General features: G+C 38.5%; 1 protein-coding gene across 1 annotated transcript in view; it reads left to right on the forward strand.

Annotated features, from left to right (window-relative positions):
• Window positions 1-17,168, forward strand: part of LOC139137925 (nucleobindin-2-like) — a 608,701-nt gene that overhangs the window by 92,802 nt on the left and 498,731 nt on the right. The window lies entirely within an intron of this gene.

The raw sequence follows: 17,168 nt of genomic DNA on the forward strand, positions 1-17,168 counted from the left end.
TGATCGTGAGTCCACTGCTCTAGCCACTGGCCCATGATGCCTCCCTGTTGCTCGGTAGTTTATGAACCTGCGCGTGCGTAGTCAGTACGCCACCAGCGCGACTATTGAATTGTAAAGAACATCGATCAATGACACACGATATCCGGTGCAGCCTATGTAGGCAAGCTGAATTGAATTGATAGTTTTTGGAGTAAAGACGAAAAACTGTTGAAGAATAGAATCATAACAAATAAATAAAACTGCCTAATTTTCTAAATTGAAAAACTGTCTACACGCAAAACAATTGCAAAGGAGTGAAATAAATTATTAATCATTGCAGAGCATTAATGATATGAAATTGGCTGGTTCTGAAAATTGGTACCCCGAAGGATATGCCTAAAATTTAAGATATTATGAAAATGGAGCACCCGAAGAGCGCGCCAACAATCGAAAGGAATGGCTGGAACTAACAGTCAGTGTGTTATTTATACTTCCCGTTCGCTTTTTTTTTATTTTCTGCCATCCTTGGCAAGATTTAGTTTCAAAGACAACTTTTTTTTTCAAAAACAGTTAGTATTTCCTTGAGGATATCAAACAGTCCATCCCTACGAAGTGTTTTGTAGAGGTCACCCTTCTTCAAAGCAGTGTTCCATGCAAATGTGGGTCACAGGTTACTGACAAGGCCTTTGCGGAGATAATTTGTTCCCTATCCAAAATTATCGTCCGCGATGGAAAAACATGCATTTTTGTATCAATTGGACTAGAGTTAAATACTTCCTGTTTTGGGTTAGATGCTAGTTTCTAATCAACTTCCCTCTCACCAACCCTATAATAGTGGCTACTACTGTGGCTGGTGTTTCACTGAGTTTCAAAAGACACTGTGCATGCACCAGCGATTTTCCCGCCACTCTATCGACGCTTGAGAATCATAGATTTCCCGAACGACTTAGTTTTCGTGAGCAGACTCGACGAGTAGCTCATCCTTTTATGGAACTCAGCAGGCTCAGTGACTATCTATGAGGTGCATCTTTCACGAAATCACGCAGGATACACGTATAAGGAATTTTTGCAGAGTTCTCATGAATGATGTCAAAATTTAAACATGTCCTACCTATTTGGAATTATCGATTTCCTCACCACCATATATGCCTTTTTACTGTCTTCTCTTCGTTAGTTGAGACTCTATTCGGCAAAAATTGCTTTCTGTCTCTAAATCACTATGGACATCGATTGGAAACTTGTTGCACAATGGTCGAACAAGCGCGTAGTGTCTGACCACGACTTGTTCATGATCTAGCTTTTCATCACAGGTACAATGTGGGGTATTGTCTGAATTGTGATGTGACACCCAATCCCGACTCCTATTGGCTTGGTAAAGTGAAAGGAGGCATGTACCTAGGATGGCGTTACCTTAAATGGAACGGAAAATTACCTAAACTTAACCTTGAACAACTGGAGCCTGCCAATTTAAACGAACAGAGCAAGTGCAGAGCCTAACATTAATCAAGCACGGGACTTATATCTAAAATCAAAAATTATGCCTACTAGATGTATATTAGGATGATAAAATTGGGAATTCTATTACCATTACTGACATTTATGCCACTTCCGCAAAACGTTCTTTAGATACTTCTCCGATTGCAAAGCGACTGACAGTGCCAACAGTCCCCTCTGCAAAATCATGTCTGCCTGCTCTTGGTGCCCAATGTCCACTACATATAATAGTAGTTATCGATTTTCTTGACTTTGGTTACTGTACTGAGGCAGAATTAGCTTTGAAAGTATCATTTGGGTGTGGGCTTCACGTTAGAGTCGTAAAATAGTTTAAACAGGCTGGAACGGTCAGTCTGGTTGATGTGATATATCCAGTGAAAGTTCATCACTTTGTTGAGTATATGGCAGTAGGGTGCCTGGTGGGGTGATTTTTTTACTCAAACGACCCCTTGACCCTACTGATTATAATACGAGAAAATAGAACGGTTAAACTAGGCGTTTGCTTTAAAGCACGCAAAAACATAATAGCAGTACTCCGAAAACCAGTGAAGCGTTCCTTCGCAAGAAAGAAGGACGTCACCGGAAGCCATCCAACCGAATTTTTTTCAATATGTCGGAAAACATTTTAAAAATAGATACAAAGGATCAGAGGTTTGTAAAATTACACCATGCAATTGACGCGGGAAAACACAAAAGTTCAACTTTGTCATAGGTGTCTTTTGCTAAACTATACAGACTTCCCACAATATCCAGCGTTATACTAATACTACAGTTTCGATCGTCTGAACCAAATACCAGTGCATACATGAATTTTACCGCTTTTCAAAGTCATTCATCCGATTCACCATCAAGGCGTGAGGAGGTCAATGGTTTGGCGTTTGGTTTGATTTAATGGGCCCTTACCATATACCAGTACATGTACCATATTGATTCTCCCAAACCTTTACCCAAAACACAATTGGAACTAATTTGGGAGCATTGGATTGATATATTTTTCAAAATTTCAAAGGTGTCCTATAGCTGAATGTTAAAGAATTACAAACTACGCATAAAAACAAGTGCATTGCTGAAAGAGAAAACCAGATGAACTTACATTTGCAGCGTAAACTGACATTAGTTCACTATCAAATGATCCCAAATTAGTTCAAATCGGGGTAAGACATCTATAATTTGGCGGCAATCTTCATTTCTATATTTCACTGCCTCACTTTGAGTCGACGTTCAGCAGGCGTAATTAGAGGCCTGCGGACACGATAGATTAAATCATCAAAATTTAGAATTGCAACCTGCGATTCTTGAATACTAATGCATTAAATTCTTCTATCGATAAGAATTAAAGTTTAAGAGATATCAATTGTAATAGAGGCTGTCAATTGAATCGACAAATTCGTATCATCATAAATGTCCGATGACGTCATAGAGTACCAGGGCGTCAGGGTGCAAAGGGTTAAATTTGTGGGTTGTGTCGTGTTTACATACATATCGGCGTGTAATAGAAGTGACCCTTCCCACGAGTGGAGACACAAAGACTCAAACCTGAAATACAAGTCTTCTCTATACTCTCATTCTAATAAATGAATTACCTTCCACTCCATTCATTCATTAATGATGGATCAGCGAGAAGTGGCAGCTTTATTACAGACAAGTAGAGGGAAGTTTACAGTTCACATTATACCAGGATGCGGCGAAGCAAATGAAAAGAAATACCTGCGTCACCTGTGCATGCCGTCCAGGAAAAACCAGAGGTAAAACCCTAAGATAAGGGAAATTATCTGGAAACCTGTGTCCGAAAACAATGCATAACACAGGACCATGGGGTGGTGTCGGACTTCACCACTTTCGTTCATTCCCTAAATACGCAAACAAAAACTGTTTTTGTTGTTTTTATGATAACTACGACGAACCCGTCCGTAGGCTATCGAAGTGTCTGGCTAGACTGATTATCTAATTCCAAACTTTCAGCAAATAGCTCCGTAGCCCAGCCTATACACCATTTATCAATGCCAAGTATCAAATTCACGTAACGCGAAGACATCAATTTCTCCTTGTATTATCGAACCGAGAGAAATTATATATCTTAAATACATCATCCCGTGAACCTGTACACTAAGAAATCAGATACGAGGATTCTGAGAAGTCCACGGACGACAGTCGAATAACGTCGACAATTGAGTGATGGACAGACGGACGACAGTAAGCAAACAGTCTGATACACCCATATTACTGACAGCGGGGCTTCAAGAAGTTATATGCGTAGTATTTACTGCCAAGTATTTCGTTAATTTACGATGAATGAGTCCATGAAGTGCGCCCCCTGCCGGGGCGACTGATAACATTTTTGGTACAATCGCTAGTATCCAATGGAAAGTCCATTTTTAAATAGTTAGCTTAATAATGACTTCAATTTTATTCAGAAAATGTTGTCAACTAAAACATGTTGGGTTGCCAATCTAACGTTAGAGCCAAGCATGGCACAGAGTTTGTCCTCCAGTGTAAGTGTCCTGGTACTTCTTACACATATATACTGTTTAATGCATTTAAGGTAGTATACGCCCCAAAAGTGAAAGATTAAACTTGCTTAATGTTTCTTCGGTACAACTTTCAACCACACTCTTACCAAATCAGGAATACAAACCAGGAGTCACGGCGAAAAGTTTGGTGCTAGAGATACACATTTACTTAATATTTATCAGTATTTGAAATTCGAAATGATTGCCATCCCTGCGTTAACTGTACGTGGAAAAATATGTTTCTCGAATTTCAAGAAAAAACATGATGGTCAAAAAACTATGATGGTCTTACTCCAAGAGCTTCAAAACGAGCCCCCACAAGTGGTAAATTAGATAATAATTGAAAAAGTTTCAGAATCTCATTTGTTCCTACAATAGTATTAGCTTGTGTGACGTCAACTGAGGATATTTGTATCTAACTAACACTTTCACTCCAACTTTGAGAAATAAGCGTTTAGTCGTTATTTATTGTGATTTTACTCGGTGTTGTAGCTATTACACTAGAGTAATGATTAAAATATCGCACGTCAAAATTCTTAAACAATTTAAATATTTTAATGAGTCCGGATGTAGTTTTCCATTTCCTGTCTACTGAGAAAATACTCTGATTTCAGTGTCCGGATGTCCCCTCGCAACGATTCTATCGCCGACAGCTGTCACTGCCAAGAAACAAGGGTAGCCAACTTCCCTTCGAATAGATTACAGATCCACTTTCCATCACTACTTAACTTTACAACCCTGCAATTGGCATCATCACGAATATAGATATTATCGTCGCCGTCAACAGCAATGCTGCATACCGATTGCAGCTTACCACCGAGGTGGCTGTATTGGTACAGGTAATTGAAGTCAATATCGAAACACTTTACACAGCGATTGCCATAGTCAGCCACCATGATGACATCCTTACTGTTGACAGCAACTAAGTACGGGGTGTTGAACTCTCTTTGGCCACACCCTCTGCCGCCAACCTCTGCGATATACTCTCCATCTTGGCAGTATTTGAGCTCACGATGACCGCCGATATCTGTGACTAAAATAAATCTCTTCACAAGAACTATACAAAAAGGATCCACGTCTGCAGGTAGGGTAATTATTCTGACAATGTTACCGTTTTTATAACAAATTACAATTTGAAAATTATCATTATCGGGGAAGAAATAGAAGTTGTCAGCAGAAACAGCGACAGGCCTTTGGTAGAACGGCTTCGCAAACTGACCGCTGAAACTTCCGAACACCTTTTCGCATGAGTAATCTTTATCAAGGACCTGTACAATATTGTGTCCTCTGTTGCAAAGAACAAGTTTTTCCCTGTGGAAGACATAACCTGCTAACTTTTAGAACTCCTTTCCTAACTGTCCAACTTGACCTCTCAGAATCCTCATCGACCACTTCCCTAAAAGATCAAAATGGGTAATAAACGTGAGAAAAGTTGCACAAGGCTGTATAATGTCCATTCAATCTTCAAAACTTACACTAAATATCAATGCTCTTAATGCTTCAATTCTTACTTTTTCATCCTTAAAGAGCTTTCTTGCTACGGCAACGGAAAGTACATTTTTCTTGAAAACTGTCATTGCAAAATATTGTCTTCAAGGTTACTCAAATGGTTGGGATAGTTTATTAGTTCGTCTTGATACAAAATGTTGCCATCAAAGTCATCTCGCAGATATTAGTGTGACCTTACACTCAGCAAGCAATTATTTGTCTGATTATGTACGTCATTCAGTGTCGTTTTGTTTTCATTTGTCAGTACCTTGTCAATAACTTATGTTTGCAATTCTCATTCCTTCATGTGTTTGCTTCTTGCAGTTTGCTGTTATTTCAACTTTAATGTTAGATATAATTGTTCACTGTTGTGTATCTTTCAGATTTTTATATTATTGTTGTTTTACTTTAACATTTTTCAATTTTGTGAAATATCTCTACCATAGACGGTAAAGTAATGCTGTTCATACTAACAATTACTCGCACTTCAAATTGTGTTTCATATTGAACGACCATATCAACTAGTGCAGGTCTCTTTATTGTGCGGAATAACTCCTTCAGCAGCTTCAGGTTGTTTCTTGCTATAAAACCACCTTCTTCTAATGCTTCAAAGAGTTCAGCGGGACACTTTAGATTTTTGACGCTGCCGTTTGCCGATTTTGTCTCCAACTAGAATCCTGAGCTGCTTGTGGTCTTCATCGTCAAGTTTCATCTTTAAATCGTAATATAGCCGACGAAGCAGGGATATTTGACTCGCCATTACAATATTCCTGTTTGTAAAATGAAAGAAAAATCAATTGTATAGCTTTTGATTTGCCTATTTATGTGAGCCAAATAAATATGCGGGAATGGTGACTTGAAACGGAAAGCCAAAGGACATTAATCCAAAGTTAAACAAATACTGTGTAGCAAAGTGCCCCTGGTCCAGTCTATAGTGCAAAATAGATACCACTCACAGGCCTAAAAGGCAACCTTATAGTGTACATTCTGGAACCGATCAAAGGTACTTGAGGACCTATATATATATTGAGAGACAATCCACAGAGTCCATTTTCATTTCGGTCAAAGAAGCATGTCACGCTGATCAAATCGCCGAAGACATACTTTCTGTCAGAGCGCACAATTTAATTTGTCCCAAGAATCACCAATTCCACGGGTCTATGCGGAGGCATTTGTTTATGAAAGTTTGGTTCTGGAATCTGTAAAATCAAGTAATGTCTTGATAGGATAAAAACGACTTATTTCGTTTTACGAATAGTTGTTCATAGTTTGAATTTTTTAACAAAAACTTCCTTTAGAAAGTCAGCATTCACGCAGCTGTGACAACATGGCACCATCGTCACCATCCTAAAATTATGGATGATGAAAATTAATTGAAACAAAACACAACATAGCAAAACAAATCTATAGAGCCTTTGACAAAGAATAGATGTATGGCATTTGCGATTCATTTGAAAGTTTATGAGCGAAAATTAGGAAAAAATATATTGAGAGTAATAATTTTTATACCTAATACCACATTTATGCATTCAAACTTCCAGGAGAACTTAAAAATATTTTAGTAAAGGCGTCGACTGACGACGTAATGTCAAAACATCCAACCCACTGACACCAATTTATTCTGTGTCGTCTTTCGGAAATAAAATAAAAATCACACGAATATGTTTAGTTTACAGTCTCTTGTCAATTTATTTCAGTGACCTATCCTTATGAAGGCATGGGTTGCCTATAAAATGCGATAACCTCTCGGCTCGGCTCTTTAATGCAGTGGCGAGCATTTAAAAAATCGTTCAACATGGAAACACATAATCATTAGATCATAAAATCTAATTTTGCAAATTGAATTTTAAGCAAAGGTCAAAAGAAAGCCAATAGTTTCAAAACTATTTTATAAAAGGCCTGAGGTTGTGAAAGACATGCTGACTCGTCATGGCTAGTGTATACACAGAACAAAAAGGGGATATAGACTTAAAATATACACTTCTGTACACAGACAATACAAAAAATATGTTGAAAAATTAGATGTGGAGTCGCTTCCCTATTACTGTACGATATGTTGTTGTCCTGTGTAATATCGATTGTGCGCATATCAAATTTACCGTAATTCACTTTATAGCACTTTGAAAGAATAATTAGTCCATAAATGGATTGAGACGATTTGTTTTCAATATGAAATGCAAAGTTCCAAGGAAGGTTTTAGTGTAAATGGGACTACTTCTATGGCTTAACATAGAATCTAGGCTGCATTTACAAATACTTGGGTGGGGAGAAGAGAGGTTTGAGGAATTCAAGGGGAAAGTTTGTCCTGGTATACGGGGATCTGAAAATATTAAAGTTTAAATTCACTTATCAGTTTGGTAGTTGATTCGATAGAAAGTTGAGGAATTATATTGTTATGTCATTCAATGATTGGGATTTCATGACTATTTTCTGAAAAAGAAATACCATGGTATGAATGCCAATGAATTTGCACAAGAAAAACAAGGAAAGGTGTAACACTGGCCAGAAGCTATTGACAATTTATTTCAAAATTCCCATTCCACTAAGGTTTAATATTATCTCCCTACAGCATACGTTGAATTAAGACACAATGCTAAACTGTCGATGAAAGCCTGTATATGTATAATCAGAGACCATACTGAACTGCATTTGTCAACGATATAGATATACAGTATACATACACAGGCTGTTTTGTTTTGGCATGCTGAATACTGGACAGTTCAAGATGCTACAGGAAGTAGAACAAGAACCTATTTAAAGCCCCAGTATTTGTAACTTTTAACCTTTTTTTTATGTTCGAAATTACATATTATTCTCTTACATCCATCGTGAAATGTTGTTCAGTAAAGAAATAAGCCAAATTTGTGCTCCTGTAGTGACATACAAACGCTAAATATTGCCCGATCGAGTTGGATTGCCGCGCGGGTTTGTTGACAACTTGTAGGCTGTGCACGTGATCGAGAACGCCGATACTGATGACATCATCGAGCCTACAACATTCCTGGGGCCTTGCCATGCCACGCCACACTGCCTAGGTAATCGCCCATGGTCGCCGGCTGAATGACCTGCGAATGGTTTTATTTTGTTCTTCTCCGTTCAAATACGTACTGCTACTGTGTTTCAGAGGATACAGAACTTTGGCAGAGGAGGCTAACATTCTATTCTGGTACCGTGTGCGTTATACACGGATCATTCAAACTGCAGTCGGCAGTGCACCGATGCGCACCCTGCAGTTGGTCACTCAGAACTCCGGGTACCGATGTAAAATCAAGACGACACTATATACACTTGGCTCACTTCTGTAGGCAAATAGCTATCAAAATTGAGTAACTTGAAGTAATAAATCTCAGCTGATTGTCGCATTAGCGCCAAGGTGATTCCGAAATCGAAGCAACATAGTTTGGCAATGTGTGGTAGGCTGTCGAATGCAGTGAACGCGATGGCCTTTGGCAGCAAGTAAGGGAACCGTGAGTATTTATGACCTGGGGGTCATTCAAAAATTGAAAGTTATAAGGGGGTGCTCAAAATGTTTTTTCTTTGTCTTACTCTGTCCTCAATGACATAATGATTAGTTTATTATATATATTTTACTCTGATATATATTAAATAAAAAGAAAATAAATATAACAGTACAAATAAATATCAACTAGATGAAGCAAGGCAAAAAACTACAAGTAGCTGCTACTACTAGCAATACTTATTATGAAAGAGACGATAGTGACGATGAGAATGATATCGTTGTTCATGTACGCAATGGCACCAGCGACATTAAAGATGAGGATCAACAGTGGTGATGATGGTGTCACACAGTAGTTTTCTGCAGTCGTTACCAGGGTTGGAAGGAGAGGCTGGGTCATGGAGAAATGTTCTCGACAGATATCACTATAAGTGCAAAGGATCTAGGACAAAACTGAACTGTTGTGAATTCATCATTTATATTATCATATTAGAAATGTATATTTTATTTGACTTGAGTTCAACAACCACTTGGACATTTAACCATACCATACTGACATGCTACCCATCCAAATTTAACAATACTATATGGTCGGGGACTGGTTATTAGGTGAGCTTTTATATCTACATATTGTTACACGCGCTTAGGTAAGCCAAACTTTCTGTTAGAGAGGGGGTTACTCAAAGTCATCATGGTTGGCTGGGGTGTGACTCAAAATTTCGGAGTTTCAAATGTAATTCCTCCGACCCCCAGATCGTAAATAATGACGGCTCCCTAAACAGCTGTGAACGCCTGAGTCAGAACGATCGGGACCAGTATACGCACTGCTGTATCTCAGCGAAAATTTAGAAAAAAACAATGGAGCTTCTGCTAAGAAATTTACAGACTCTTGGCTCTTGATGCATCAGTTACTGAACTTCTATACTGGTAAAAAGGCATTCTGAATACAGCGGTAAATTTCCTCCCAAACGAGAAAGAATAACACGCGGGCATTCTGCAATGGACGCTGTCAATTTTACCTTGCTGCGGGCCCCACACCAATCTCGGCCCGACCCCGCTGCACTTGTACAGTCTACTACCTCCATGTAGTACAGCCTTACAGGACTAGTAGCCGGCCATACACACAAAAAACAACGTCGCAGTGTAAAATCCGTAGGTCAGAACCGTTGATCATAAATTTTCAGAACCAGTGATGTTTAAAAGTTTTGTATTGATCTCTTCATTTAGGTTTATGTGAATGACTTTCTCATCGAGCTGCGTCTATACCGGGTATTGTCCATGCAAATTTGGGGCCTGCTTTAGCTCCCTCCGATCGTCTGTAGACTACAGCCAAACTCACAGTCCTGAGCAAATTGTACAGTTGTGAAAGTCAGATATGTATCATGAATTTTATACAAAAATATATAAACAACAGAATCAAACCAAGAGGTTAGTTTGCTGTCGGGCCGGGTGCGCAGGGGACCGACGACTTTGCAGTGAGGCCGGGATCTCTCTTGTGTTCGAACTTCTAAGCTTACAATGCCTGCAGAGCTCCATTGCATCGCAGCTAGCCGATACTTGTTGTACTACTGTAGTCCTTGTGAGGATTAGATACCCGTTACGTTCGATATTATTTTGAAATACTTTTAAATTTAATAAGTAAGACTTTTGTACTGCATTCAAGATATAATTTTTCCTTTCTGAGCGTTTTCAATTACGCCGTACGGCAACGATATGTGAAGTTGATAGGCGGCTGCGCTGTGTTGCCTGCAGCATAGCCTGGCCGTACACAAAACTTCGTTTGAGTAGACGGAGCAGAATCAGTCCCGTCATTTATTTTCAACGAAATTTTCATTATACTCCATAATGGAAGAAACGACTAGTTCAATGATTACAATGGTGAAGTGTTGAATTTTTATTCATATATGTTTTTCTCTCTCAAGTCATTCAGCAAACTTGATCTCCGTACCATCGGTCACAACGTGCAGTGCCTTGCATTGCATGAAGCTTACAATCGACTGCCTCAGTCGTTAGTTTAGCTGTTCAAGACGTTTGTTTGCACGGCTCATTATAGTCGGAACAATCTGTAAAAACTTACATATTTATATCTTTCCGGTATTTCACCCAACTTTCGCGCGTTTTTAGCTGAGTCTCCAGTTTCGATGGACCAGACCTTTTCGAAGAGCGTATGGTTTCTACGGACGCCACAGTATAACTTGCGTAGATGTGGTTGAGCATGCGCGGTGGTGTGATTACGTTTCGTTTCGTGTGTCAACAAAGCTGACTTCTGGTCCGGACAAGAAGTCATTTTTCACTCCTTTACTGTTAATCGTGAGGCGGCTGGGCATGCAAACCATGCGAGTCAGTATTAATTATGGTCTACTTTCACATACTGAGGATGTCATTTTAATCAAAAATATGAAAAAAATTGTTAAAAGTTACAAATACTGGGGCTTAATATAATGAGCATCATTACTGCCAAAATAATCAGTTTTTTCTATAGCTTGTGTCCCCGTATATGCCACATGAGTGATAATAAATTATATTTAGTCTTACAATAACAATAACAAAGCAACTGATTTTATGTTATGTCAGTATGTCAGTGGTTGAAATGTACGGTTTTAACAACACTTTCTATCAAATACAGATCAGTCTGCTCTACATGCATGTGCTTGATAAGAAATCCAATGGTATCTGTAGCCCTAACCTGCAGTAGTTATTGAAATAATTCAAACAAAGACGAGGGTTGCGGCAAAATGAGCTTTATAAAGCACCTCTAAATACTCTTCAAGCACGTATTTACGCAGATTTTGTGTGAGGGTAGGTGCGTTGGGGGTGTGGAAAAGTCGGGGAAATCACAGAGGATATATTTCAATGAATCCTGAAAAATATAAAAGCAAGAAGGACCTTGTCCGCCCTTGGATAGTCTTTAAGACCTCAAAGGTGTCCCTGACCATAAACATGCCCTGGTGCTAAATATGCAGTAGGATAGGAGGTCAAACTCAAGTCTGACAATACCAATAGCATAATGGGACGCTTAGCTTGTCACATCGGCATTTTAAGTAATATTAGATGCTATTTAATACTTGAATTTAGATAGGCTTAGGACAGAATTTATAATTGGGGGCTTGTTTCTGTATAAAAATAAACCCTATTCTATAAAATAATGCATTTGGAGACATACTAATCGCTACTTGTTATTACATGAATGGATATGAAAAACACAATGATAGGGCTTGGTATAGGAACAATGTACAGGGAGGAGCTATTGGGTTTTTCAAAAATACACCTTGCCTAAAAAGAGATTCTGTTGAAGCCATGCACAGTTTCGAAGTCATACTTGTCGACGTTGTCTACGGTAGCTACATACCTTACAGACACTTTCAGATTTTATTTTTTTCTGAGTTATAGAAGTCCAAAACCCCAATAAAGTATATATTTTCTGAAAGCCCTGACATTGGGAAAATCCGACCGTGCACAGGACATAGGACATTATAGAACATTATTTGCATAAAAGTCACTCCGGTCTTCTACTCTCATAACGACTAAAATTGCCCTTTCTGTGAACCTCAGCTTTTTGGATTTTGAGAATGGTAAGGTTGCAACGGAGTGTGTCTTCACATTGACATAATCACTTTTGGAATACTTCCACGTACCACAGATCGCGCACGCGTACTCATTCTGGCTGGTTGTTTACATTGCTGGAGTTCCCGTAATCACATTTTGTTTGTTATCAAATGTATCCACTAGTCTCCATCTTTGCAACAAACTCTTTATAGCAAAAGCTTTATCAAAAATCAAGAAGATTCATCTGTATGTACCAGCAAAACATGTCAGAGTAGGTACAGTATATTTCCAATCGATCGCCATACTGAGTTGCTGTTATCAATTTCTCAGACGGCCGCCATATTTTGGGCGTCTGGGACCTTATGACTCATTAACGCCTTGAACAACACGTTTAGCAATTTTAACCCTTTATTAAAAGATTCGTTGATTTTAAGTTATTTACATATAATCTATACTATTGATTTTATAATTTGTTGTCATCGAAGTTGGGCCATTAATGTCTTTGGTTGCTTTCCAGCAACTAGTAAAATATATTAATAACGATGGCGTAATTGCAAACGATGAAGATTATCAGCTTTTTGAATCAATATCTACAGCTTGCATAGCTCAGTTGAAAACCTGTTGAGAATACTAATATCTGGAGAAAGTGCCGAACGAAAACTCAGAGTATTTGATTCCCTGGTGCTAAAGTAACACAACGTGCTGCCCTTCATTTTCCTCTTGATAATAAAAAAGCATGGTTGAAATCATAACACCTACCTTGAAATATCTGAACTTGTTTGTTGTCATTCATTACGTAGTCGTAATTTTCATTATCATCTGCGTCATTTGGACAAGAATGACAATTAGTCACCACAATGGGACAGAAAAATGATCAAAGAGCAATGTAAATGTCCTGCAAATAATTTCAACATGTTTTTTGTCATTCATCGATAGATAAGACATTTGTTTTCAAAGAATTATGCTCTCGAGTACAGGCAATCCGACGACCATTATGTCATTTTTGGACTTCGCTCGTTTGCAATACTTGTTCCACTTCTAAGCTTGATAATCTTGGATAGCTCGCTTCTTAACTTAGAGGATTAACCGTTCATATGCAGCCAACTCCACTTAGACTGGATCCACGCTGCTCGAGTGCAATGGTAAGCAAATTTGTGCCTATATACTTCCTCCTTTTTCCAGATGAAACCAAGACTCTGGTGTTTTACTGCCGTAATACTTTAGACTGTCTGCAAAGAAAGACAGTTCCAGTGCTACTTTGTCGCATAGAAAACTGATGTGCTGTCTGGGGTTGCCGTACCAATTTCCAGTAGGCAATGCTTATTATTCCAAACATTCCATAGCCATGGGGTGAACAAATAACGTTTCAGGGATGTAAGAAGCGTTCAGTTATTACAACCGGGGTTGAGCCGGCACAAAGTAAGGGGTCATCTTAATTTGAAAACGGTAAGGTGGAGGGTCATATATTTTCAAACAGTACAGAGGAGGGTCACCAGATTTTCATAAGTATCTATCCCGTCAAAAGCAGTTTCAGTGTTCAAAATTATTCTGGGAAATAAAAATGGTTCTCAGCATGATTTCATTCTTGGAAGTTATTTCACTGTATAATATATATATATATATATATATATATATATATATATATATATATATATTATATATATATATATATATATATATATATATATATATATATATCTGTCCCATGAACACCTTGCCTTGGCAACTCTATAACTGTCAGGCTTATCTAGCTGCAAGTTGAGCTCGCTGAGGGTAATGATCAATTTCTACCTGCCCTTTGCTGAGGTAAGGCAAGGATTATGTGCGAGCTCTATGTTAGAATAGACGTATATCATTTAGGACATAAATTTGTGTCCTAAACCCCAGCGTCGCTCACGTTGATTGGTAGGTTTTATGTCCCTATGCCCCATTTGCATTCATTCATTGGCTGCCTATATGTCCTCAAGTCTCATTAATATTTACTGTTCCGAATGCAACTCATTCATTGGCTGCCATATGTTCTTGTCCTTGCCTCACTTTCGAGTGCCACTTGTCTCGTTCTGCCATGTGCTCATTACTGTAATCTGTAACGCATCTGCGAGCATAGCCAATCATTACCAGACAGCTAGAGCGTAGTCGCAATGTTTGTGAAGACAAATTTGTCTTCACAAACATTGCGACTACGCTCTAGCTGTCTGGTAATGATTGCCTAGGCTCGCAGATGCGTTAGAGTAATAGTTTGTGGGCATATAAATATCAAACGAACGGTAGACTGTCACGTTAGAAGTATGCTGTCGCATAGATTGTGGGGTAAACGCGATTGCCCACGCCGGCCTGTAAATGCTCTCTGAACAGATACTTAATTAATCGAAATCTGTCAATCAAAGGGAACAAAGGAGGCAAAATCACAGCAGCTACCTGTTATGTGCTCAGGAGATAACAGAAAAATGGAAACTCAGAGAAAGACCACAGATTATTTAGAAACTGTTCAAAATACAGAAGTGACAGTGACATATAAGACTCAGAACATTTTGCCGAATAAGAGGATGATGATGTTGTAATCTATGAAATTGCAGTAGCACAAGTGATGAAGAAATTTTTTAACCTTCCGAGACACGGTATACAGTGTATAAAAGTTTTGGAAGAATAAAATTCTTTTGGAAAAAAATCTCTTTTCCACTGATTTTGTATTATATGTATGCACCGATAATGGCCAGTGTTATCATTCAAAATTGGATCAATAATTACTCAAGCGATGAAGGGGTCATGAACTTTTTGTCATCTTAAAAGGGGTTCGTTAATTTTAGGGCCAACGGGTAGGGGGTTCTCCTATCACGACTGCTGTGTATGCCCCGGCCATAATAACTGAACGCTCTCTAGCGGCATCTAGGTTATAACTCTTGGCAGTAAGATTTACTGTATACACTGTAATGATGACCTGTCTAACCAATAAAGAGTATAGGCCAAGCTGTTGTGACCCGAAATACACGACTTACAGTTCAGTGATTTATCGGCCTGCGTTGGGCCGTTAACTCCATGGGTGCTATTTAGTCAGACATCCTTACAGGGCACCCTCAACTGTAAAAGTACCAAGGCCTGCTGCGGAATTGTAACATGCACACATCTTGTAAAGCAATTTTAACGCGCTGGTTAAACTTAATGTTCGAAACAAGGACCAGAGCACACTATTCAGGATTGCTTACCCTTTTAACCTGAACGATATTTAATTTCAACACCACTTGCATGCAAATTCGACTTCTGTGAAAATTGTAATGAGTGCAGTAAATCCGTGTTTTCCCATAGGATCAGGATATGAATGATGTACTTGTCACAAACATCTATGCTTTGGCTATCACTGTCAAAACACGTTCGATCGTGTTTGATTACGGTTGATCACGGCCATTGGACACGCACGCTATCGCGTTCTGACCATGAAAGTTAAATGTGATAGACCGTAATCGATCACGGATGGTACATGGAACTTGTCATTTGGTGAATCAAATCAAACTAGTGTAAATAGCGATCCATTCATTGAGTAAGTGGTAAAATACAATACAAACACAATGTATAATGGTTTTAAAATAGGAGCAGAGTACTTTAAGGTCTTGAAGTATTTAACGTATCACACGACAGGTCCAACCAAATGTGCCAGCACCCTTAGCTATTATGCAGACACTCGGCTAAATTAAACAAATTTCCAACGTCATGTGACATACATAATGTTGAATCTAATACTATAAAAACAGCAGTAAAGATAATAAATAACTTAGTTGACTTCTCCACGGCGGTGTTTCTGTCTTGTGGTCATTCTTATGTCTGTAAAATGACATATAAGAATCTCTATGGTTCTTTGAGTTCTACTGAACATCATTATGTTCCAGTCATGAACTTCATGAACTGATGTTTACTTGCATAACAACAACCAACACAAAAAATTCAGATATTAATAATATATTTCAACTTCGTATGAAACTCTGAAAATGATAAACCATGCAATGAAAAATAATACAAAATTACTGATGAAATGCACCATGAGAAACTGCATGAATAATAATAATCAGCGAAATGCAAGCACATATTTTTTAGTCCTTTGGAAGTAGATTTATTACATGACCCGAATTGAGTGCAAAGTCGTGCATTTATTTGAGTAGAACATCCGGGAGTTAGCGGGCCGGTGAACGATGTAATGACCGTTTCCATGGTACCTGGTCCAGTGAAGCCTTCGATTTTTTCGACGTCAAAGGACATGCTTAACGTAAATCTAAAATATCCATGCGCGCACTGCTATTTTGGCTTTCGTTCGATCTGTTTGATGATGGTCGATAATGGTAACATTATTTGAAAATGCCCTTCTAGCATGAACTGAGAAGAAGCAAGTAATAAAAATATTATTGCCCGAATATGTGGATGTATGTGCCCTTGCAGCAGGAGACAATTTGCCCCTGGCGTCGGGCAAATTGTCTTCTGCTGCGAAGGCACATAAACCCATGTATTCAGGCAATAACATATGATATTATCCTGTTTGTATTATGATCTGTATCTTGAAATATATGAGAGTTTTAATAGGTTCGGCAACGTTATGTTAATTCATGGTGTATTTAAATCTGAAGTTATGAAAGGTAAACCATTGGCTATGAAGACGATAAAAACTCAAAGAAATACTTTATCGATGGTTGAGGGTTTGACTGTGCTAG

The sequence above is a fragment of the Ptychodera flava genome, chromosome 1 (genome assembly GCF_041260155.1).
Source record: "Ptychodera flava strain L36383 chromosome 1, AS_Pfla_20210202, whole genome shotgun sequence".
Lineage (NCBI taxonomy): Eukaryota > Metazoa > Hemichordata > Enteropneusta > Ptychoderidae > Ptychodera > Ptychodera flava.